Source organism: Quercus lobata, chromosome 4, assembly GCF_001633185.2.
Source record: "Quercus lobata isolate SW786 chromosome 4, ValleyOak3.0 Primary Assembly, whole genome shotgun sequence".
In the NCBI taxonomy this organism is placed as follows: Eukaryota; Viridiplantae; Streptophyta; class Magnoliopsida; order Fagales; family Fagaceae; genus Quercus; species Quercus lobata.
In genome coordinates, this window is record NC_044907.1 from 85,634,970 (window position 1) to 85,661,878 (window position 26,909).

Genomic DNA, 26,909 nt, shown 5'->3' on the forward strand with positions numbered 1-26,909 from the left:
AAGATTAATAGCTATGTCATCAATCAATTGTTTTAATTCAAGTTTTCGTAATTTAAAATAACGCATAAAAGATGAGTTTAAAGATGAAGGGGTAAATTACATTCGATTGGCGTAAAAATTGGCATGCACGTTAAAAACATATAGAAAATGTGATCCAACGGTTGGATTTTTAAAATATGAATTCAACAATAAGTTATTAGTTTGTGTGACATTTTTTAGAGTTACATCAAGTGTAACTTGAACCCGATCTTATATTTCTTAATTCGATGTGAATTTTGACAAATCTACCGTTAGATTATATTATTTTCACATATTTTTCGTGCTTACAAAATTTCAAGGTAATCAAAAATTAATAGCTATGTCATCAATCAATTGTTTTAATTCAAGTTTTCATAATTTAAAATAACGCATAAAAGATGAGTTTAAAGATCAAAGTGTAAATTACATCCGATTGACATTAAAATTGGCATGCACGTTAAGAACATATAGAAAATGTGATCCAACGGTTGGATTTTTAAAATATGAATTCAACAATAAGTTATTAGTTTGTGTGACATTTTTTAGAGTTACATCAAGTGTAACTTGAACCCAATCTTATATTTCTTAATTCGATGTGAATTTTGACAAATCTACCGTTAGATTACATTATCTTCATATATTTTTCATGCTTACAAAATTTCAAGGTGATCAAAAATTAGTAGCTATGTCATCAATCAATTGTTTTAATTCAAGTTTTCGTAATTTAAAATAACGCATAAAAGATGAGTTTAAAGATCAAAGGGTAAATTACATCCGATTGGCATGAAAATTGGCATGCACGTTAAGAACATATAGAAAATGTGATCCAACGGTTGGATTTTTAAAATATAAATTCAACAATATGTTATTAGTTTGTGTGACATTTTTTAGAGTTACATCAAGGGTAACTTGAACCCAATCTTGTATTTCTTAATTCGATGTGAATTTTGACAAATCTACCGTTAGATTACATTATCTTCATATATTTTTCATGCTTACAAAATTTCAAGGTGATAAAAAATTAATAGCTATGTCATCAATCAATTGTTTTAATTCAAGTTTTCGTAATTTAAAATAATGCATAAAAGATGAGTTTAAAGATCAAAGGGTAAATTACATCCGATTGACATGGAAATTGGCATGTACGTTAAGAACATATAGAAAATGTGATCCAACGGTTGGATTTTCAAAATATGAGTTCAACAATATGTTATTAGTTTGTGTGACATTTTTTAGAGTTACATCAAGTGTAACTTGAATCCAACGCTATATTTCTTAATTCGATGTGAATTTTGATAAATCTACCGTTAGATTACATTATCTGATATATTTTTCTTGCTTACCAAATTTCAAGGTGAATAAAGATTAATAACCATGTTATCAATCAATTGTTTAAATTCAAGTTTTTGTTGTTTAAAATAACGCATAAAAGATGAGTTTATAAATCATATGGTAAATTACACCCGATTGGCCTGAAAATTGACATGCACGTTAAGAACATATAGAAAATGTGATCCAACGGTTGGATTTTCAAAATATGAAATCAGCAATAAGTTATTAGTTGGTGTAACTTTTTTTTTTTACGTGAGTCTTTCTTTTTTATTGAAACTTAAAGTTAGTCTTTTTTTTTTTATGTATTAAAAAATTATAATGTGAGATTTAATTAAAAAAATTATTATTATTTTTTTAATCCTAAATTTAAAGAAAGTCAGAATTTTTAATTTTATATTATATATAGATAATAATAATGGACAACTGAAACGTATGTTGCCTTAGTGGTTAACACGCGTGTTATGCATATCAATACAATACCCAGCTACCTTAAATCATTTCAAACCAAGCATTTCAGTCAAAAAAAAAAAAAAAAAAAAGCAGAGCTTGACCAAAAAAACCCAAAGCAGCTCTTTTGAGCCAATCGTCGCCGATGAAGCTCAACGGCGACGCTTCGGCAAGCTAAATCGTCGCTGTTGAGCTTCATCGGCGAGTTGAAGCTAACGGCGACGCTTCAGCGTCGCGATCGGCGAGCTGATGCGTCGCGATCGCGACACTCAGCTCGCCGATCGCGACGCTGAAGCGTCGCCGTTGAGTTTCAAGCTCAACGGCGACGCTCAACTCGCCGTTAATCTTCAATGGCGACGCTTCAGCGTCGCGAAGATGACGCTCAGCTCGCCGATCGCGACGCTCAGCTCACCGTTGAGCTTCATCGGCGAGCTGAAGCTCAGCTCGCCGATCGCGACGCTGAAGCGTCGCCGTTCAGCTTCATCGGCGAGCTGAAGCTCAACAGCGACGCTTCAGCGTCGCGAACGCGACACTCAGCTCGCTAGGAACTCCTGAAAAACGGCCTCCCTCCCCAGGAACTCCTCGACGATCTCTGCAAGTCCGTACCAATCTATTCTTTCTGATTCCTTAACTTGCTGTTTGGTTACCAGGAAAATTGCAAGAAAACTCTAGAATCTTTTGTTTAATAGACTATTTTCCAAATTTTCCTCTCTACCTTTCTCATTTCGGTTTATTTTTTAAAAAATAAACATGTTGATTTGTTGAGATGACATTTTTAGGGCTTAGTTGATTTTTGTTACTTGATTGTGCCAAGATGAGCTATAATTTGTAGAACAAGTTTTGGAAACTGTGGATGATTAAGTGTTTTAGTTAAGCATTGGTCTAATTTTGATTGCAAAGAAAGAACTGAGGAAATTTGTAGTTATTTTTTGGTTTGGATAGTTAGAAAATCATCAACTTAACTTAGAACCCATCCTAATTAAGTGAGAAACCGTAGGTGATTAGGTTGTACAATTTAGTTAAGTAATTTTATTGGTCAATGTAGGTTTTGTTTTTAAGATTCTGCGGGGTAGCATCACGTGAGCTATCATTTGTTACTGCCTAAGTGGAAAGATGAAAGGTTGAAGTCTTTTTGGTCGATATGCTAATGTTACAAGAATGGATGTTTAAGTTGGGTTAAATTGACGGGAGTTTGCTTGTTTAAATATCTATCACTTTGTAATTTGTGCTCATAGTTCTTTGTATAAATTTCTATCACTAATTATAATTTTTGCTCAAGTTCAAAGTGATTATATGCTAAATTGATGATAGCAAGTTCAATGTGATTCTAACACTCCTTCGGCCTCACGGTGGTGCTCCTTCTACCTTCTCTGTCAAGGTTGTACCTTTAATCCCAAATCTTTGTTTTTTGGATCTGGATTTTTTTGGTTCAATTCTATTCATTATATAAAACATGGGTTTTGATTCTTGTTGTGAAAAGTTATTGTTTTTGGTTGTTTTGAATTGGGTTCTGGGTAAAGATTTGATTTTTGGTGTTTGTGACTTCATATGTGATGTGGGTTTTGTCTTTTGGATCTTTTTTTATTGTTTTGATCTTGTCATGTATTGATATTGTTATATTTGTTTTGTGGTTGAAAGGGGTCAGTTGGGTATGTTCAATTCTGAAACTTTATTGGGTTGGTGGGTCGTGGGAGCTTCCTTAGATTTATTTATGCCTGCCTTTGTGTGTGTGATTTATTTATGGCTTTAATATTTTATAGTTTCACCTTATTAGGAACTTCTATCAGTCTGACTATGTACGATTTGTTAATGATTTTTCTCCAGGCAAGTTTTAGTATTTTATTTTATTGAGATATGCTGACTTTTATCTTTTTCTTTGATTTTTGGTGTTGCATTCGGGATCTTTTATCAGTCCAAACATGGTATTGTAATCTTGGCTCCTTCTTTGTATCGTTGCATTCATTTGTAACTTTTGCTTTGATGTAATATACTCATGCCTATTCACTGACAGTAATCTTTATATTTTGTCAGATAACACTTATGGGATTCATGTTCTTTGTCGTTTCAGCACTGCTTAGCTATGTGAGTGGGAGTTTCTTAATTATCATGTTTTTAATTTCATATTTGTTAGGCTCTCCTGTTTATAATACTAGTTTTTTGAGAAGAAAAAGCTATTATTATTTTTGTAATTAGTGCTGTATACTTCCTTTAAATGTTTCATGTTTGATAGCATGAGAAGTTAAAAATTTGTGCAAATTGAAATTCATCTCCCTGAGGTTAGGTCTATTACACTTTACTTTACTCTTAGATAAACAAAGCAAAACCTCCTTACAATTTGGATTAAATTGGTACGTTTTGATGAACCCTCAAGTGATATCACATCAACATCCTCTAATTGACATCCTAGTTGTGAACAACCTTTTTCCCATTATTATCCTCAATTATCATGGTGTTCTTGTGGAGTGGAGTCATTAATACATTTTGGAAGCAAGGTTTGAAGGAAAGAATGAAGAAAGATTTTGTGTAACATGATTTAAAGTAGATAATTGATTGATTCACCAAAATATATAGTTTAATCCAAACCAGTTAATATTTAAAAGTGAGGGACGTAGAGTAAATAATAAATTGTAATTTTTCCTAAATTTTTTGTAGGAAAACATATGCTGGAATTTCTGGTTAGTTGTGTCTACATCTTTGGTATTGTTGGTCATAAATTTGTAGTGTCCTCCTATGAGGTTTTTGGACAACATAGCTATCAAGCCCATCCTTCTTGCACTCCTTTCCTAGTACCTTTTTTTTTTTACTCTTAAGCGGGTAAATATAACATTTGTAGTGTTGGCTAATTCTGTGACAAAGTTTGTGTGTAAATTGTAAGTTTTTCCATAAATTCATGGATACACATAATTAGAGTGATTAAAAAAAAAAAAAAAACCTTTCCATGGAACATTTTATTGAAGGTAATTTTAGGATTTTAATTGTTATTATTAGAATTTGAAATTATTCATTGATTTCCTTATAAATTTAATACGTGGTTGTATCGTTTGAAGATATAGATGAGGTATGTGCTCTCTCGCTCTTCACACACTTGACCACCTTGTTGAATGATATGTAATGCTGAGTTATGAGTTTTTTATTTTTATTTTTTTTATGAAGATACGAAGGAGTCAGCATGCATTCATTAATCCTGCTATTACAATTATACTTCGCATGGGTGCTGGTGGACATGGTGTACCTCCTTTAGGAAGTCCTGATGGTTAGTAATTGTTTTTGAATGCTTGAAGGGGTTTTTATTATATATCTTTTTTGAAGTTAAGATGTACAAATCCTGTGCTTGACATGAAAGTAGCTTTTCGTGATAACTTTTCTTTTTCGTTCGAAAGGCATGATTATGTTTTTATAATGATGTAGTGGGCTTAGATATATTGTGTAGGTAGTATCAAATTAAAATATGGTGCTAGAATGAAGGATATTTTTTTCAAGTGTTGGTGGATATTTTTAAACACTTTGAAACTTTGATTAATGTATTAGCTTAATTTAAGTGGTGGTTTTATTCAAAAGATCACATCTTTCTTTTGTTAATCTTATGATGATGATTATAGACAATGTTATGTATTTGATAATATGTTTTTATGTTAATATAATGTTAGTTTGGAGACATTTGTGGTAATGTTTTAGTGGAGTGCAAAATTATTACAGGTTATTTGTAATAGAAATGTGGTTTTAGAACCCAGGAGGAATAAAAAAAAAAAAAAAAAACCTATAGCGGCGGGCAAAAACCGCCGCTAAAGGACTAAGATTATGAAATAATTGAAGACCTATAGTGGCGTTTATCGCCCGCCGCTAAAGCTTCAAACATATAGCGGCGGGCAAAGCCGCTGCTAAAAGGTACATAGGGTACGTTCTCCATGGAGCCCTATAGCAGCGCTTATTTACCGCCGCTATAGGTGACAACCTATAGCGGCGGGCTTATCTTGCCGCTAAAGGCCACTTGACCGGAATGGCAACCTAATATGGCGGCGGTTTTTAGCCCGCCGCAATAGATCAAAAAGCGCCGCTAAATGACAGATCTATTGCGGCGCTTTTAGCGATCGCCGCAATTGACCTATAGCGGCACTGCAGCACTGGCGGGACGGCCCGCCGCAATAGCACCCGCCGCTATAGGTCATATGTACCTTTAGCGGCGCTTTTTTGGGCTTTAGTGGCGCTTTTGGCCCCCCACAATAGCCCAGTTTTCTTGTAGTGACTCTCTACGGAGTTGTATCAGGTGAACGTTCGTGTCAGTCGTATTACACAGCGACAGGCGACCATGGGTAGTTTTGCTCCTGAGACTTCTCCTCCATCACCTCCTTCAATTGCTTCTGAATCTGAGGATGATAATGATGATGATGGTGATGATGATGGTGATGACGATGATGCTTCGGATGATGATGATGGAGATGCTAGTTCTACCGATGAGATGTCTACTTGACACTTTTACCCTTTGTCACTCGTGACAAAAAGGGGGAGTAGTTTTAGATATGAGAGTAGTCATTCTTAGGGGGAGAGTTAGTATAGGACATTTTGTTAGGGGGAGTGTTGATATCTGAGGGATGTAGTGAGAATTACATGTATTTTTTTCTTTTCTATATATTAGATACATTTATTTTTGTACATGGGTCTTGTGACCATTTTTGACATACATTGTACTTATCTTTTTTATATATATTGATGTATGTTTCTTTCACCTACCCTTACATGTGTTGTTTCTTTTCTCTCTTTATGCACATGCTTCTTATTACGTGTATGCAATCTATTATTTCTGTTTCACACAAAGATGCTTTGATAAGTTTTGTTTAAAGTATTTCAGAAATACAGGTTGTCAAAGTCTACTTGCCATAAACTCTCTTCTTGCAAAGTTTTTCAAGAGTTTGTGTTATGATAGATTTTATTGTATTTAACAAGTGAATACGAGTTGAGTGATTTATGACTTCTCTCATATGTTCATTTGTTTGTAGTGGTTTTGTCATGGATTGCCAAATAGGGAGATTGTTGGGACATATGTGATTCATTTGTTAGGAATATATGTCATTATTTTATGTAATTGACTTATCCTTTGACAAAACACACTTTACTTATATTTGGGTAGATCTAAGATGTGTTTAATACTTCAAGAAACTGTGTTTCAAGATCAAGTGTTGAAGACATGCAAGTCTGTCCAAGATTCAAGTTGAACAAGTGTTGTTCATTAAAGCTCGACAGCTAGCTATCCATCAAGCTTAAGAAGCTGTTCCACCCCCGAGGCTCGACAGCACCTCAACAGACAGCTATTTGTCGAGCTTTATGAAAAATAGAATTCCAGTTCTATTTTGACTTTAATCTGTGATTATGTGTTTAGGCCTTCTTTTCTTCTAACCCTAGACATATAAAACGATTATTTTAAGGGCCATCAAAGTGTATACAAGTTGCATAAGTGTTGAGCAAAATTTGTTCAAACAATTTGTAACCGGAGACATAGTTTTGCCCAAGTTCATCATTATTGTGAAGAAGTTACTGTGTATGTGTACCGTAGGGTTTTGTGACCAAACATCTTCTTGATCTTCATTGTTGGGATGAACTGAAGAACTTTGCAGCCAACAACCTTTTTTAGTTAGTGATTGAAGTCGCGTACTGGAATCCGTGCATTAGTTAGTCACGTACTTGGGAGCCGTGCATCAAAAGGGGAAATTGTCACTACAGAACAAGTCAAATTAGGTATTGGTGTTGGAAAATCTGGTTTTGTATCTCATACAAAACACACAACGGAAGCAACAAACACGGATCTACTTCATTCATGAAAGATAACATGTAACCTTGAATTCTAGAATAAAGAATAGAAAGCGTACCTTGGTGTGGTGAAATTCTAAACAAAATTAGAAACACTTGGGAAAACTTTTAATCTTTACTTCAATTTCACTTGATGCCCAAGAAGTGTGGTCTCTCAATCAGTTTCCAAGGAGAGAATAAAAGAATGTCCAACACTCATATACACCATTCCATTCTTTTTATGATCTTAATGAAAGACCCTTATGAAAAGTCTTATATGAAAAGCTTATGAAATTCTGTATGTTTCTCTCCTTATATATAACTGATTATCTAATTGGGTTAGTCTTTTGGACCTTTCCAATTGGGTTTAAGTGTGTGGCTTGAAGTGGGACCAAAAGGGACCAATAAGACACTAACTCTAATAGGCCTTGGGCTTTTCTGTCAACTCTTGACAAGTCCAAAGTTACCATTAACTATATTTAATACCACTATATAAATATAGTTGCACTCTAGGCCTTATCTATAAATTATATTCCAAGACTTTATTATACATACAACCCCTTTATTAAAATATTCGTAGTAATACAAAGTCATGAATGTAGACTGCCACTTTGAAGATTACTACATCTTAATCCTTGAGTACTCGGTTTAATCCTTTATGTTATTCATCATATATTTATGAAATCCAATTTCATAAATATATACTTTAGTTACTCCTTACTAATGTGGTTGGGCCCAACACTCTGAATAACCAAACCCATTAAACTTATTTCAAGGGAATATTTTATATCTCCGTTAAGAGATTATGAAATCCATCTTGAGAATATATGTTCCATCAACACTAAATGCGGCTGTCCAACATACTGAGGTTTTGACTGTAACTAAGAGATCTCACTCCTGATATATCAAAGCAACCTACATCTCATGATCAGGTCCATTATTCTCTCAGGATTTAGAGTTGATGTAAATAGAAGTCGTGAGATTTATTATTCATTTGACAGTCGTTAGGAGAATAATAAATCTCACAAAGGTCCAGTTCAATATGTCTTAACTCTTAAAACATATCAACATATCAACTAGAAGTCTCCACTTCCATGATCAAGACAAATCATCTTAGTTGATATGTTATAGTCTTCGCAGATGAAATGCCCAATTTCATCACCGACTACGAACTAAAATTCTGAGTTTACAAAGAACTTGTGATTTATATCTTTTTGTGACTTTTCACATAAATCACATACTATACATCTCATGGATTAAGATAATGTCCCATTAGTTCATTTATAAATAGTCTCATATAATTAAACTATTTAATTATTTATGACATGCCAATAAATTGGATTCTAGGGCATAAACCCCAACAATTTGGTTAAGGGTTCAACTGTAAGTTGGTATAAGGTACTGAGATTCCTTTACTTGTAACCGCTTGTTTTGATAATAGTGGAATTTTGAGAGTGGTGACCTAAAAATCACCCGATGGAGTTTTTGCTGTTAGGTTTTCCCCATTCGTAAACAAATCATTGTGTTAATTTTTTTTCCACTGCATACTAAGTTTATTGGTGATTTGTTTGTGCTACCACGTACTTTGCATGTTAATTTGATTAATTAATAAACTTGGCTAATTAATTAATTAATTTATCACAAGGGGTCAATTCGTTTTTGGCCTATCAATAGATAAGTGTGTTTTGTTTGGGATAAGAGATGTCATGTTGTATGGTTAGATGTATGCTAGTGTGTGTGAGTCTAGATGCAAGTGTTGAACATGCTTTTAATGAGGTTAAGACATAAGACAAAATGATGGGAGGCCAATCTTAGGGTTGGGCGGTCTTGGGTGCCTAACACCTTCCCAAGAATGTATCTAAATTCTGAACTCATACTTTGATAGTAAGATCAATGGTTCTTCTTTGAAAGGATGCTATATTCATGGTTCCCTGACCATATAACTAGGTGGCGATTCCGACACTCTTTCCCTTGTGTCCACAACAGGGAACATGAATTGGCTTGTGTACATGCTTGTTAGACATTTAGCTTGAGTCCAAGCTAATGAGTGTCTATTTAATTGATGAAAGGGGGAAAGCCCGTACCAAGGTGAGTCTTTTAACTTTTTTTGCCCATGCTAGCTCGTACTTTCACATAAACATTAAAACCGGGGGGGGGGGGAGGGGAGAGGGGAACTATAATAAAAGTACATTACACAAAAATAAGATAAAAAATAAATTGACTTAAAAAAAAAATGGCCCTTACCAAATCATGTATATCCTGTAGGAAGAAATATACATGTCCATGTATTAGACCCGCAAAATGGAAAATTTTACAAAGTTAGATTCTATAAAAAGAATAAAACATTCAGGTATTTTATCAAACAATTTCCATGCATGTAATAAAAAGTTTTGTTAGTTAAGTCCACCTTAGCAACAACATTTTTTTTTCTTCAAAAAATGGGGTGATTGACAAAGAGAGACAAACAAATTAAACTTCAAAGAATACAAAATAATCAAACCTTGAATTAGAAGGAGAAATCAATGTGACTGTGGAGGACGTTTTTGCGACAGGGGCCGAAAATGCGAGAACAGCCCAAATCTTCCCTTGGATTCTTTAGAGGTGTTTATTATGGAGAATCAAGCCCAAAATTCCAAATGTATAATGAACAAAAGGTTAATGGTGCTTTGACAAGAGAGAATCAAAATGCTAATAACAAAAGTGTAGAAAAAGCATCAAAACATAACAGGTCTGAAACTTCAACCCATAGTCACCAAGAAGAGGAAATTGAGAGAGGTTGTGAGGAAGAGAGGGAAGGTTCTTCTATACCCATATTTCCACCCCTAAGGTTCAGAATTGTGAGAATGTTTCCTGGCTTAGTGGATTTTTGCTCTCAAGTTTTAGCTCTATGGGGAAAACATGATTCAACAGGTCTGAAACTTTGACCCACAGTCACCAAGAAGAGGAAATTGAGAGAGGTTGTGAGGAAGGTTCCCCTGTACCCATATTTCCACCCCCAAGCTTCGAAATTGTGAGATTGTTGACTGGCTAAATGGGCTTTAGCTTTGAATTTTCAGGTATGTGTGTAGAACATGGTTAGTTGATTTTGAATCTAATTGAGGCCTTTTGTATTGAACTTGGGTTGCTCTAAGTGACTGTTTTTGGTCAATAGAAGAGACTTTGAACCCTAAGGTATGAATCAAAGAAGTTATGGTCAGATTTGATTTAATTGGGTAAGAGGGATGCCTTGCTTTTTATATGATTTTGGAAACAAAGTTATTTCCTCTTCATGGCTACTGTCTCTGGTCTTTGCAAGCCTTAGAAAACTACATTTGGGTAGCTGAGTGGGCTAGGCTGTTCAGCCTTTTTCTTAGAGTCAGCTGTGTTTTGGTGTGGAAAAAGGAGCTGGGCTGAAAATTAGGGGCACAGTCACCCAGAGCATAAAAGCTCTTTTGAGGTGGAAATTTTGGGTACAAGACCTCCTCCATGAGCCTGAGTTGCTACCAGTGTCCCTTGCCCACTTGGTAGCACGCATGGGTTGGGCTCATGCAAAAGGTCCGAAAGGAATCGACCCATACCCTCCAAACCACACTCCCTCAATTTCCCCAATATGTTGCATGGGCTTGGGCCATGCTTAAAAGAATAAAAAATAATATTATACATGAATTGGGCCCATAATGAGGTCGGGCTTATAGAGAATGTGTCGCGAAAATGGGTATCAACATTAGCCCCTTGAGCACGCATGGCGCTTGTGGCATGCGTGTGAGTAGTTGATGTTTCCCATTGCTTGTAGATTTTGCGGGTTTAGGAATTAGTCCATCCAAACGCTTCATTTTTTGTTGAGAAGGTACGGGTTGATGAAACTCACTTGTAGAAATGTCGTGCGTCATGACACCCACTTGTAAGAAAAATTGCAAGTCAAAGAAACTCATTTGTTGAAATGTTGTGGTCATGAGTCCAAGAAAATCGAGTTGTAACCAAGTGATAGGTCCAACCCGAAACGGTTCTTGCTTTTCATGTCCCACATGTAACTTAATTTCTCTTCATAGGATGGCTTAAGTGGCCTTCTTGCTACCATGACGAATTTCAACATTTCTTCCTTGGATGACTAGGTGGTTTAAGTCTTTACACCACTTGTTTTGTAACATACATGCATACTTGGCCTTGGAATCTTCAAGCTCATTCCCTTAGCATTCCTGTAACTTGTCTTCCAATAAAAATTGGCTTTTTTAATTTCTAGCTGCTTTGTCTTGTGATAGTATGCCACGCTAACTACTCTAATTTCACCTCCTGTAGCCAACTTTTAAAAACAAAAATCCTTAATATCAAATTGTAGAGAATTCCTCAGTTTTGCAAAGGCCCCATGCCACTTTTGCTTTACCACATTATGGCCTTTGACTTTTCTGTTCAAGTTGCTTTTCTTTAGTCACCCACAGGTACCATTAGATTTCCTCCACCCAGTTGCTTTTAGCTTCTAGGCCAAAAGCTTCACTTTCTGCTTAGATGAAAGCTAACATACCATTCCATTCTTTCATTAATTTTGCTTTAGCCAACGCACCTCCTTCTCTTGTAACAATATTGCACGAGGTGCCTAAGGGGTTTCACTTCCTGTAGCCTTTATGTCAAAGGCATTCATATCACCTCCATGCCATCTTCACTTTGTGATATAATCACTATAACTTTGCTTTTTTCTTTGGCTTTTCAGGTTCTTGGCATCGATCACTTCTCCAAAAGCTTCAGAATTCCTTTTCGCAAAACTCTTGGAATCAGGCTCTTGTAAATCTTTTATATTTTAAAATCCCTTAAGCTCATCAGATTTTTTCAAAGCCTTGTTGTATCCACCTTCAATCTTGCACCTATGAGGCCAAACCCCAAGGAGGATGGTGAGATGTTGGTTGCAAAATGAAGGAGATAAGAGCGATGGTGTTCCACCACCATAATCAAAGAAGTATAAAGATGCTCGTTGTAGGCTCTAGATGGGACAAAGCGTCGCTGCTGAAGAAGAGAGAGATAACCCATCGGCGAGTAGAAAGGCTGTTTTGTCGACAATGTTTAAACGGGCTTGCGGTAGCTCACCACCCATGGTCGCAGGACCATCTGTTCCGATTTTGGCTAAGCAATGTTGTTGGCGAAGAGGAATGAACCTTCGTCACTAAGGAGCGAGGTTTTTGTTGTAAGAGATTGATGCAAAATGAAGCGACGAGATGTTGAAGCTGTTCTTTGTGCAAACCCGATAAAGTCGGATGTGACGCTTACCTTGGTGAGTTTTTTTTTTTTTTTTGGCTGATCTCTCGGATGTATTTGGATGTGTCACTGATTGTGTAGGATGGATATTCTTTGGGAAATCACAGACCCACTGAGAGGTATCAACTTATGAGGTTGAGCCATGGCTCTCATTGAAGTCGAAGCTCATGTCGAGGACGATTCCCATTGATCCTGATAGTCGCAAGGCATAGAAATTAGTTTGCAATGCGGCTATACCTGACTTTGAGTTGGTCATTGTGTTGGAAGCAGAATGAGTAGATAATTGATTGTAATTTTAACTTGGGTTTATAAGAGAAAGTGATGATGAATGAGAGGCTATCTTGAATAATTGGGCCACATTGGGGATGCTGTAATTTTTGAGTTACTTGCTTGTTGGTCAATTTGGCAAGATTGTGTTTGCCAAGATTAGTTTTGATGAAGTTGTAGCCATGAGTGATACTGCTAGCCTCCTTGGTACAACTCATTTGAGATGGACAGGAGTGAAGGTATCACTTGGCAATGTAGTATAGGGGTGTGAAATAGTTGCTATATGTGCTGGCACTGGCAAACCCCCTGTATCGTGTCCTTGTGACAAATGCAAGCAGAAGATAGGGTCACAAGTTGTTGCTACATGCTTGTTGTAATAATGAGGAAATGTTGGTTGAGACACCATTGGGATGGGCATTAACATTAAGAAACCGAAGGTGTTACTAATTATGCAACGTAGAAGACAAGGTCGTTGGCGACTACAAAAGGGTCAGAGAGGCGCACCCAGCGGCTTTCCCTTTCTTCGCTCCAAGCATTACTTATTATGACGTGACCTTTTTAAAGCTAAAGAAGGTAGTCGAGTGTTGAAAAAGCATAAGCTTACTCATATGCAAGAAATTTCATGCTTAGAGTATTATTGCTTGTTTGGCCGCTTGATAATTATAAAGCATCAAGTGTTGAGACCATTGAGTAAAAAATGTGTTCCATAGCTTCGTTACTAGAGAGTGTTGGTGTCGAGATTGGTGATTTCATAGAGCATCTATCATTTGATTACGACACTGCCCGTCTGGTATGGAGATGCTTATGTTTGTGGCAATGTTACAAACACTATTCCTTTAATGCAATTGTCGATGCACAGCTAGCAATTCTGTTTGTTTGAGAATGAAGCCGCAATTTCTCTGCAAGTAAAAATTTGTTGTGGCAAGTCAAAATTCGCCCAACCCCTTTTCATGCCAATAGGGATTGTTGAGTGTGTTGCAGCATAATTTCTTGTAAGATGACTTTGGCATAGATAGTCATGATGCTGTTGTTCGCACTTTCATTCTCAAGGCCGATCCCATTGCCAATGTATCATTTTCTGAGGTGAAAGCCACTGCAGGCAACAATGTAGAGCTACAATAGATGGCACCATGGCAATCGTTAGTAACTTTGAACCATTTTGGTCCGTCTCTCACTTGCGGCTTCAAAGAAAAGAAGAGATTGACTGCAAGCCAAGGTCCCAAAGATGGAGATGTTGGATGTGTTAGGACATATGTGATTCATTTGTTAGAAACATATGTTACTATTTTATGTAATTGGCTTATCTGTTGACAAAACACACTTTACTTGTATTTGGGTAGATCTAGGATGTGTTTAATACTTCAAGAAACTGTGTTTCAAGATCAAGGGTTGAAGACATGCAAGTTTGTCCAAGATTCAAGCTGAGAAGTGTTGTTCATTAAAGCTCGATAGCTAGCTATCCATCGAGCTTAAGAAGCTGTTCCAACCCCATGGCTCGACAGCTGCTTGACAGACAGGTATCTGTCGAGCTTTATGAAAAACAGAATTCCAGTTCTGTTTTGACTCTAACCCAGGATTATGTGTTTGGGCTTTCCTTTCTTCTAACCCTAGACAAATAAAATGATCATTTTAAGGGCCATCAAAGGGTACACAAGTTGCACAAGTGTTGAGCAAAGTTTGTTCAAGCAATTTGTAACCGGAGACAAAGTTTTACCCTAGTTCATCATTCTTGTGAAAAAGTTGCTATATATGTGCACCGTAGGGTTTTGTGTGATGGAAAATATACATGTGCACAGCGGAAAATTAACGGATCTACTTCATTAGAAAATGATAACATGTGCTATTTAATCAAATTCAATAAATGAAAAAGAAACATATTTTTCTGCCAAAAAAGATTCATTCATTCTTTAAAACAATTATAAATTCCTTTAAACAAATATACAATCAAACGGAAAACATGACTTTTTAGAACAAACATTAAAGAGGTTTTAGACTTTTTAGTTTCAAATAATAGATGCTCAGAGCAGCAACATTGTGAAATCAACCACTATTGAATGGCAAACATGTTTTTTACTACACATATTCAAGGGCTAAACCCCATGATGCCACCCACAAAAAAACTGGATTATGATAAATCAAGAAGAAAGCATCAAAATAAAGAGCATAACACATCAAGTAACAAAATGCTGACCTTGGGCATAGGTGCTGTAGAAAAGATGCGAAACAGAGTGGGTGTCAAATTTTCTTTGAGGAAGGTGCCGTTTGCTTAAGGATGTGGTAATTCAGGGCTTTTATTAAGTGGTGTGAAATGGTTTTTATATCAAGTCAGTCCAATACATGAATATGGTGGAGGTACCAAATGCAAGCCCCTAAAAGCATAGCAAAAAAAAAAAAAATCATAACAGTTATATAGTTCAATAGAATACAAAATAAGGATTCATTGAATTTTTTTTTTTTAAATGAAGAAAAAAGCAAATTAAAATATGCAATTCAAAGCCAAATCAAAACCAAACAGATCAACGGAGAAAATTTAATTCAAATTATAAGATAAATAGAGGGAAAATCAAGCTATCCAAACCTCTTAGTTTGATGCAGCAACTCTTCTTGCAAAATACCCGTGTTGTACCTGGCAAAGAACTCAGTATTCAACAAAATGACAGGGTAAGAAGTTTTTAAAATCACAACAAAGAAAGATGAAAGAGAGACTACAAAAGAAGTGGAAACAAACATTGTAATATGGTTTGAGTTGCAAAAATATGAAAGATTGTTTTAGTTTTTAACAATCTGTTGACTATTTCTCATATGATGATGGCTAAGGATTTGGCTTCCAATAATCAAGGATATATAAAATAAATACTTAAAGCAAGATTAACATCAAACAGTAACACTTTTTGGCACAAATTTGAACTGGAAAGTTTGTTTTCATCTTATACATAAAGATTTTAAACAATCCAGGTTGAAATTTTACTTTTAACTATAATAAATCAAAGGATAAGTCCCTAATGTTACCAAAATAAAAAACCAAACCAAAGCATCCAAAGAAAGAGAATCAACCAATGTATTTTTTAAAAAGGGTAAAAGAAGAACCCTAGACAATTAAGCAGGGGGAAAAATTTTAATATAGATATATTGAGGAAGACAAATTGTAATTCATACCATGATAAATCTAAATGATTTAGTTATTTATGAACAATGAATATGAACAATAAATTTCAAGGATGAAGTCTAGAAGATATCAGCATGGTGGAAGAAATGAATTATGAAACAAATGTGAGGCAATTGGTAGTATTTGTACATTTTTTTTTTCTTGGATATGCAATTGGCTGAGAGGCTCTTCAATACCACCCCCATAGCCCCACTACCAAATACACACCTATATCTTGGTATCCATGGACCCTAACTTTGATAATAATCCATGTAAAATTTGATTTTTTTTTTTCTGTTTATCTCATCTTTGTTTGTATTAAATTAAAATTTTATTTTGGATTAAATTGATATGTATAATTATTATGTCCCAATTAATTTATTTCATTTTTTTTTCTAGTGGCCAAATAGATGGTCACAGAATGTTAACATGCAATTCAAATTTGAAAAAGAGGTCAGTCTGATTTATAGATGGCCTCTCATGATTCTAGGGTTCTACATTCTTGTCCATGCTGTAAGAATCAATATTCACAACAAAACATCTAAAGAAAGAGAATGAACATCAGAATTTCAATTCAAGTTTGAACATAGAGAATTGATGCGTACCTTTTGTCGAAGTAACGCCGATCTCTATCTCCATATCTCAATACCTCTAGGACGTTTAATCGTATTTAACTTTGAAACCTGAACAAAAAATAAACTTTTTTACAAAAACTAAGCCAATCGTAACAAAGAACAACAAAATCCTAAACCAAAATTAGCCTATATAGATATATATTCAAGGAACTTTCAAATGGCGATTATAACAAAACCCTAGAATCACGCACACGTGCATTCAAAGTCAATGCTTTAACTCGCAAAACAGATCTAGAATATTCCGTAAATTCATGGAAACAGGAGAAACTTATCCCGAAATCACAGGAAAGTTTCAAAACCAAATCAAAACAACAAAAACACATAGAGAGAAAGAGAGGGAGAGAGAGAATGTACCTGAAAAACTCAATAGGGGATGGCGATGGCCGGCCGTACGAATCTTTAGTGTGGCGCAAGGTTTTTTATTTATCCTTTGCTTTCTCTATATCTCAGTGTCGCTAGGGTTTTTTTAGATGCAACGTTTTTTTTTTTTTTTTTGACCAAGTTTTTTTTTTTTTTTAATATATACACAGCCACTGTCAAATGGTGTTACCCTGGTAAAATAATATAATGTATCGCTTTTTAAAGTTAAACGTGTCTGAATTTTAGATAGGCAGTTATCCTATTTGTCAGCACCTCCTTAATTGTAAGAATCAACTTTCTCTTAGTTTCTGCTATTATATATAGTATATGATACATTGATTGACTGATGAATAAGGGGGTCAATGTTTGACCCAACCCGTGAACATGACATGGACACGACACAAGTTTTTATGGGTTAAGGTTAGAGCATAGCGGGTTTGAGTCATAAATGGCTCGACCCGAGTGCGACACAATAAGAAACATGTCACAAGTGGGTCAACCCGCATGACCTGTAATAGACATGTTTAATATGCCAATTTATTTGTGTCAACTTGAAATGAACCATTTAACACAACTCTTTTAACTCGCATAACAAATAAATATTTACTTTATTTTAAATTTGTCGAATACCTTTTATATCCAACCTATATTTTAAACTTAAAAAGAAAAGTAAGTAATTACAAAAACTTAGAAATGATAATGTAAACTAATAAATAGATTTCTAAGAAACTGATGTTCAGAGGTATGGTTTAGCTTTTTTTTTTAGAAACAAACACACACACAAGGGAGAAAGAAAGAGGTTCTAACACAAGAAATCTACGGTTTAGCTAGGAAACTAAAATGTTCAACACAAGAAATCATTCCAATAAATCATCTTTGTGGTTGAGTATTAATTAGTAACTAATAAATAGATTTCTTGAACATGTGTAGACTGTCTTTACTTTAACTCAGATTGTTTCAGCGATATTGTTTTTAAGAAAATTTCAAAACGTATCTAATATCTATATCTATATATATATAATAGCAGAAGCTGAGAGAAAGTGGATTCCTACAATTAAGGAGGTGCTGACAAATAAGATAAAAAGCGATACATTACATTGTTTGTTTATGCTAAAACACCGTTTAGAAGTCTCTTATTATAAATAAAAAAATTAACCTGTTTAAAAGGAGTCTTTTGGGTTAATATTGCAAAATCTGAACTTAATTTGCGTTATAGGAACTGTTGAAAGTTATTTGGGGTTTTGAGGAGAGAGACTGAATTTCGGTATCACCATTGCCGAAATTCAGCCAAAAGTATGAGAGAGAAGAAGAAAAAAGTGGAGAGAGAAAATTTTGAATTTCGGCAATGTGTATACCGAAATTCCTCTGCCTAATTCTGCTGCCGAGTCCTGTGTGTCCGAGTTAAAAAAAAAAAAAAAAAAAAAGCAATTGCGGCAATGCCATTGCCGAAATAGGGAAAAAAAAAAGAATATATTTTTTTTGGTAATTGTGGCCAAATTGAATGGAATTGTGGCAATGTCATTGCCGAAAATGGGAGGGAAAAAAAAATATTGTTGCTGAAATCTGGGAAGAAATTTAAAAAAAAGTGTTACGTTCACAATATTTTTATAATACTTTCACAACAAATCATAGGTGATTAGTTATTATTAGTTCAAATTTGATTTTAACACTGAGATTACTTTTTTAATCTAATAATAACAACCTACCACTTAAAATTTGTTGTAAAAATATTGTAAAAATTGATGTACCTATCATTTCTTTAAAAAAAAAAATTAATAATAGAATTGTGGCAATGGGATTGCCGAAATAGGTGTAGAAAATTTTCACCTATATCGGCAATGGCATTACCGAAAATGTGAGGGGGGAAAAAAAATTGTGGCAATGGGAATTTCGGCAATCCCATTGCCACAATTCTATTATTTATTTATTTTTTTTTAAGAAATGATAGGTACACACAATTTTTACAATATTTTTACAACAAATTTTAAGTAGCAGGTTGTTATTATTAGATTAAAAAAGTAATCTCAGTATTAAAATCAAATTTGAACTAATAATAACTAATTACCTGTGATTTGTTGTTAAAGTATTTTAAAAATATTGTGAACGTAACACTTTTTTTTTAAAATTTCTTCTCAGATTTAGGCAACAACATTTTTTTTTCCCCTCCCATTTTCGGCAATGACATTGCCACAATTCCATTCAATTTTTTTTCCCCATTTTCAGCAATGCCATTGACACAATTACCAAAAAAATATTTTCTTTTTTTTTCCCTATTTCGGCAATTGCATTTCCGCAATTGCTTTTTTTTAGCACTCCGCACTCGGACACACAGGACACAGGACTCGGGCAGTAGAATTGGGCAGAAGAATTTCGGTATCCACGTTGCCGAAATTCAACATTTTCTCTCTCCACCTTTTTCTTCTTCTCTCTCATATTTTTGGCTGAATTTCGGCAATAGTGATACCGAAATTCAGTCTCTCTCCTCAAAACCCCAAATAACTTTCAACAGTTCCTATAACGCAAATTAAGTTCAGATTTTGCAATATTAACCCAAAAGACTCGGTTTAAAAGCCTCTCATTATAGAAAAATAAAAATATATAACCGGTTAAACTTAGACGTACACCAAGATAGAAACAGAGAGAGGCGATGAGTTCACGGAGAAAGAAGCAGAGCAAGAGAGGCGACAAAATTAAAAAGTTTCAAGAAACAATTTTGCAGACCCAAAACCTTGGCAGAACGGTAAACAGAGAAGGCACGAAGTGGGGACTGGGGAGAGAAGCAATGAAATCGGGAGAGAGGCCATTGAAATCGAGAGAGAGGCGATGAATACACGGAGAAAGAAACAGAAAAAGAGAGAGGCGATGAAGACACAGAGAAAGAAACAGAGAAAGAGAGAGGCGATTCTGGGACACGGAGATAGAAGAGAACGCCTCTCTGTTTCTCTCACTAAGATCAGAGTAAAAGTCCCCTCTGCCCACAAACAACGCCTCCAACGGTTCTATTCTTTCTCTAATTTTTTTTAGGTAAATTAGATCTGTTATGTGCTTTCAATTTTTTCAATTTGATTCTAGATTTGGATTCAAAAATTAGGGCTAAGGAAATCAGATTTTAATATGTGACTATTCTTTTTTTAATTTTTTCGGTAATAGATTTTTTTCAATTCATCTATTTTGGAATTAAATCATTCAATTTCTTTCTCTCCAAAGATGAAGTGGAATCTTTCCACAATCTAGAGTCTCTAATTTCATCAAATCAAGGTACTGATTTCTTTCCCCAAAAATCGTAAAACAATCGCACAGTGCAAATACCGCAATCAATATTAATTTTCAATGAAACCTTATTAAAGACCACTATCAGGTTCCAATAAATTATACTTCTACAATGATTGTGATGTGTATATATATTGTTATTGAAATTATTTTAATTTAGGCTTAGGTTTGGGTATGATCTGTTAAGGTTTCTGATATTCTCATAATCTGTTTTCTTTTTCTTTTCTTTTTTTGTGTGTTGAAAATGTTGTTAGGTTGATCATCGTATAAACATTTACATTTAATGCCTGCTGATTTTTTTTTATTGGTTCTAAGTTTGCATATAATTGTTATTATTATTTTAATACTTGATGCATAAAATTGGAATATGGGTGAATTAGAAACTGAAATCATAGATTGATGGGGTTGGATCCGTAGTGGGTTTTGATCATTCAAATTTACTTTGTGTATTGGATTGTTATATTGCTATCTGTGTTGTGATGTTCATACATGTATGTTTGTTGCTTTGATGGACTCAAAATCGCAAAGTGTGTCATTAAATCCACTTTTAGTTGGTAGATCTTAGATCACATTCAATTTGAATGGTTCCCTTTGCTCAAAAGTCCATACCTTACATAAGATTCATTGGAACACCACTGTTTTTTTTTTAAAAAAAAAAAAAAAAAATTAAACTGTATTTGTATTTGCAGGTATAGAGAGTTGAATGTAAGAAAATTCCCAACAAATCACTTTGTAATTTATGCCCACCACAACATTTAGTTTAGTCCCTTGCAAACAACGGTTTCTTGCATCTATTATTTTATTTTTTGTATGTTTGCTGGAAATTTATTTTATTTTATTTTAAGGACATTGTAATGTATAATTAGATTTTGTGAGAATAGTTTCATATTTTTTTGCATACTCAAACAGCTGTCTCCCTCAATTACACAGACCCATCACTTTTTTAGTTTTCACCTCCTCCTATTCTGCCTCTTCCTATTCTGCAAATCCATTGCTTTTCACCCATTAATAAATTTGTCAAGTTTTATTTTCTTCTGCTATTTCTATTCGTCCTCTTCCTTTTCTTTGTAAATAGAATAATTACCCATTTATTTCCTCTTCATGTCTCTTCCTTCTCAAAATTCAATCAAAACCAACATCTTCCAACCCAAGCCCAAAGTCTCTAGCATCACTGCATGTTTGATTATTTTTACCATTATTTTTGCTCTATATCTTTTTAGCCACTTTATTGTAATAGGAAGATCATCTGTAATGTGCAATGTAAGTGGACTCATATTCTTAGGGAGAGGAACAATATGGCCTTCTTTAGTAGAAAGCTTGCACTTAGAGAGACATTATGCAGCAATATGTATTAGTTTCATTTGGAAATTTCTTTTTTAATAATGTTGCTGCTCTCCATATACAGCCACATATGTATATGTTTACTTTGCTTGATGAAAGTCATTAACCTTAGGCTGTTTTCTTATATTTGTTACAGCTGTAGTAATTAAATGGAATTTTATTTCTTTCTACAGATTAAAGCCCAAAACAAACTATTTGCTTCTCTTCAGAGTTAAGTGCTTTGCTTGATGTAAGTCATTAAGTTCTCTCTCTCTCTCTCTCTCTCTCTCTCTCTCTCTCTCTCTCTCACTTTTTTTTTTATTAAGATTTCATTTCATTTTAATTTTGATTAAGATTTGGTTGGGTTGGAAGTTGGAACTTGAGTTGGGTTGCTTCATCAAATTGATTTTTGTTCCTTTCATCAAATCAGTTAATCTCTTTTTTGGACATAAATATCTACTTAATTAAGTTTGGACCTCTTAAGTCGTACTGTAAAATGTGAATTTGTAGGTCATGGAAATCTTAAACAATTTTGAAGCATTATGATGTCAAAATATCTTAATGGAAACTCCATCCATGGTTGGTTTTTTTTTTTCCATAGAGAGTAATCTTAGTTTGTGTCTTATATTTATTGATGGTTATGGTTTTGAGCAACTGTCTGAATATTGAAATGGAATAATATATATCTATTAGTTGGTCTTTAGGTGAGTGGTTTAGTTTTAAATATGTTACATGCTGATGTGATTAAGAAAAGCTATCAAATCTGATACTGTTTGGATAGCCTAAGACTAATTTGATTAAATAATCTGCTTTCGTTGGGCATGTAGAAAAATCCGCGAGGGAGAAGCCATTATAGCACAAATCCGTAAGTATGTATTTTATTCTAAATCCATCATGTTTAATAAAATTCTTGAATGAAAATTGATTAATTATATTTCTAACTTGATGACTTTATAATTTATTTTTGTTTGTTATGTATTTTGTTTGGGATTAGAAACAATTAAATGTGGGAAAAGTTGGTTGAAACAAATTAAGTGGTTTTTTTATTTTTATTTTTATTTTTTTATTTTTTTTTCAGGTGAATAATTTGCTTTTAACTATTGAGGGTTAAAGATAATTTGGCAGAAATTTTATAAAAGAATCACCACAATATACACATACTATTTATGTCTTGCTAAAATGACAAAAACTCACTGCCCAAAAAAAAAAAAAACAAAAAATTAACTTAGAATGGTGTCTCCATTACATGGGCAGCAACAAATTATATGGTTTCTCCATTATTTAACTAAAATGTAGTTACCATTACCATTAGAACAATATTTCTAACGTAAAGGCCATCAACTACATACAATTAGGTTGATGTTTGGATAGAAAATGCCTGAGTAGTTTTAGGAGGACTGCTGCTTATTCATCTGAAAATTGTGGGGCAATACTATCTGCAATAAGTAAGCACACCATCACATAGCTATGAAAAAAACTATGTACATGTTATGTAATATCTTCTAGATTTCATCCTTGAGAACTTTTGTTCTTATTCATTGTTCATAAATGAATAAATCATTTAGATTTATCATGGTATGGGGGTGGGAAAAATCGAATCCAAACATCACATATTAAGTCTAAAATTATCTGCTTTTGAGACAATGGACCAAGTCACAACAATTTGTACAAACAAGATAGGCATCCTTACAAAAAATGAAAAGAAAGAAAGAGTTTCAGCTTGGGAAGGACGCAGTAAAGGATGACACTTCTTTGGATATGGTAGGTGACCTCCTTAAACTACTACAACAAGCTGTTGTTTTAAACAAAATTGGTACAGTTCACATTACTTCTTGCATTCTTCATCATGACCTACATAGACTCAAAACCCAAAAGGCCAGGACCCTTTTCCTCCTCAAACCCATGTCAAACTCAACCTCTTGCCCGCCCCAAGGATAAATGTTATGTTAATGGAAAATTGTATTGATGCAACATATTACTTATTAGTGAATGATATGATTTGATAAAATGGTATTTTTTTGGTTCCTAAGTTATTTGTTCTCTTTTTTCTTTTCTTTTTGAAAATTTAAATATGCAGTGTAGTACCCATCTCCAACTTTTTTATATTTATTTTCCTCACTTTCTATTTCAAAATTCTATAATCAAATATTTTCTTTTAAATTTTATTGATTCTCAAATATTCTATGTTCTCATTCTTTTATTCATTGTGGTTCATTAGTTGGTTAACTCAGAATGGTGTCTCCATTACATGGGGAGCAACAAATTATATGGTTTCCCCATTATTTGAAGGTGAGCCCATAATCTGTATTAACTTATAATCTCTTCGTATGAGAATGTGTCTACTTTTTGGTATTAAAAGTTTATTAAATATGTTTTACTGGTACACCTTTGCTAAATATTTATTAAATATGTTGAATCATTTCTAGCTCAACCAACATTGAAACATCTTACTTTTTTTCATTTCATTATACCATTGATCTACTTGATTTTCTTATTTTTGCCTTAGTTTATGAAGACCTTTAACATGTAGACCAATTGAACCAAATTATCAGAAAATGGGATGTGCTTAGGTGAAGACATTTGATTGGTTAGCATCTAAATGTTTGATCATTCTGCTATGTACACATCAGGCCTAGACTATAGGATTTGAGTTGGCAGATAATACTTAGGCTTTATAAACCGTATCTTTTGTTTATTTTTCCATAAGGATTATGTCAAATAAGAACAAATTACTATATTTGCTAGATGTTTAATGAAAGGCCTCCAATTTTATTTTTAATTCTCATTTAATCTGTCTTCCTTTGTTTCTATACAGATGAAAATCTCCTGCGGTGGAGCTTAATGCTCCATAAAACATTGAAAGAGAATCACAAGCAGCATATCCAATTAGTGCTTCCTAAGTCCAACATGTTCTTTTGATTTTTTTTAGTTCTTAGTGCTGTCCTTATTTAACTTCAAGTGAATTGGTGCTTCCTTTTTGTTTTATTGAAGTCATTTGCAATTTTGGAGTTGAGGATAAATGTTATAATGAGTCATTTCCATTTTCATGAAACTTATGCCATTTTGGGTATTTGGGCTAGGTTGGTTTTGGTTATCTTTCTATTATTGATGAGGCCGAGGGCAACGGCTATACAATATGACGCTTAAATTTATTTGGTTAAATAACTCACTTTTCCCTCTTTTATGAATTACCTTCAATGAGTTGGGGAAAGGGTATTTCTAAATTTAAGCTAAGTATATGGATGGAGTATCTAATGTAGAAAATATTTGTGTACAAGTCCTTGGATTAATTTACAAAAAAGTTACTTTGTAGTTTCTATATCTTAAATTATGCTTGGTTTATGGCTTCGAGATGAAGCTGAAGTTCTTTGATACGACATTTGATTTTAGTTCTAATGGCACAGTACCTATTGAATGCATACTTTTGAAATTTGTAAAATGTACACATTTAGAAGGTGTCTATCTTTGTGATAAATATTGCCTATAGTGGTTTATTTAGAAGCTTTCTTTGAGCAATTTTTCGAAATTTATGAAGTATCATAATAACGTTTGATTGTGGTCCTCCACTAAATATGCATGTAGTTCTAGGGTGCAATTTCTTCACTTTATATGTTGTTTAAATAGATAATATTTTTGAAAATTATCCCATTTTTTTTTCCAGTTAAATAACAATTTCATTTCAATAGAAACAAGAAATTAGATATTGATTTGGCTTAAATATTGATGTTTATATTTGGTTACAATAAACAACAATTTTTTTTTTCTAGAATAGATGGTTGTTAAAGGAGGCTTATGGGCAAATAACTCATTGTAAATATGCACCAAGTTCAGATTTTTATGTCAATCTTCTTGCACTGCAAAAGCTTGACATGATGCTCAAATGTAAGTTAAGTTTTATTTTCTTAAAGAGAAATTCATTTTTTTAGATAAACGCTATTTTCCCTTAGGTGTGGAAAATATTGCCTATAGTGGTTTATTTAGAAGCTTTCTTTGAGCAATTTTTCAAAATTTATGAAGGATCATAATAACGTTTGGTTGTGGTCCTCCACTAAATATGCATGTAGTTCTAGGGTGCAATTTCTTCACTTTATATGTTGTTTAAATAGATAATATTTTTGAAAGTTATCCCATGTCTTTTTTTCCCAGTTAAATAACAATTTCATTTCAATAGAAACAAGAAATTAGATATTGATTTGGCATAAATATTGATGTTTATATTTGGTTATAATAAACAACATTTTTTTTTTCTAGAATAGATGGTTGTTAAAGGAGGCTTACAGGCAAATAACTCATTGTAAACATGCACCAAGTTCAGATTTTTATGTCAATCTTCTTGCACTGTCAAAAGCTTGACATGATGCTCAAATGTAAGTTAAGTTTTGTTTTCTTAAAGAGAAATTCATTTTTTTAGATAAACGCTATTTTCCCTTAGGTGTGGAAGCTCATAAAAACAAAAATATTCTTTTACAGGAAATATTAAATGTTTTTGAAGATATTGCATTAGGAGCATTATGGAGAATTCCCTTTGTTTGAACTCATTTCATGTGTTCCTCCAAGTGGCCCCTTTGAGAAGGGAATGACACACATGACGTGATTCAAAGATACTAATGTTTTAACATTTTTTGGGAATATTGGATACTATATGTCTAAATATACTACATTATTTAAGTTTAAATGTATGCAGTGAAAATGGGAGAATTAAGTTTATGTTGAATGTAAAGTATTTTAAATTGTAAAATGATCCCGCGCATTGCGCAGGTTAAATGCTAGTTATATATAAAGTCAGAAGTTTTTCCTTGTGCTACTACATAGGAAGAAACAAGCCATCCAACTTTTAACCACATCCACAATTAAAAAGCAAAAAATTATATTGCTTCATAATCTTGAGACTGTTTGAAAGTTTCTCAGTAAAATAAATAAATAAATATATATATATATATATATATATATTTATAACCAGTTAAAATACAATCAAAATGCCTGAGACTCTTTCCATAAAAATAAATAAATAAATAAATAAAAACCCTGAGACACAATCTTTTCTCTCAAAAAAGGCCTGGGACACGGAGATAGAGAAAGGGCAGAGTTCGTAAGGATCTAAACCAACGTAC

The 26,909-nt window shown here is 33.8% G+C and overlaps 2 long non-coding RNA genes across 12 annotated transcripts; both read left to right on the forward strand.

Annotated features, from left to right (window-relative positions):
- Positions 1-2,199: 2,199 nt before the first annotated feature.
- On the forward strand, positions 2,200-5,251 carry LOC115984222. Of its 4 annotated transcripts, none has more exons than XR_004090431.1 (5): positions 2,200-2,395; positions 3,710-3,719; positions 3,829-3,879; positions 4,450-4,855; positions 4,951-5,251. It is a non-coding gene; the product is annotated as an uncharacterized LOC115984222 (long non-coding RNA). The 4 variants fall into 4 exon arrangements; XR_004090432.1 differs by having other exon boundaries at positions 4,450-4,472; XR_004090429.1 differs by having other exon boundaries at positions 2,201-2,395; positions 4,450-5,251.
- A 14,574-nt stretch (positions 5,252-19,825) lies between these two features.
- Positions 19,826-26,488, forward strand: LOC115983288. Of its 8 annotated transcripts, none has more exons than XR_004089988.1 (7): positions 19,826-20,232; positions 21,993-22,048; positions 22,626-22,667; positions 24,017-24,087; positions 25,566-25,680; positions 26,050-26,165; positions 26,269-26,488. It is a non-coding gene; the product is annotated as an uncharacterized LOC115983288 (long non-coding RNA). The 8 variants fall into 8 exon arrangements; XR_004089990.1 differs by having other exon boundaries at positions 26,055-26,165; XR_004089989.1 differs by having other exon boundaries at positions 25,571-25,680.
- The last annotated feature ends 421 nt before the right edge of the window (positions 26,489-26,909 follow it).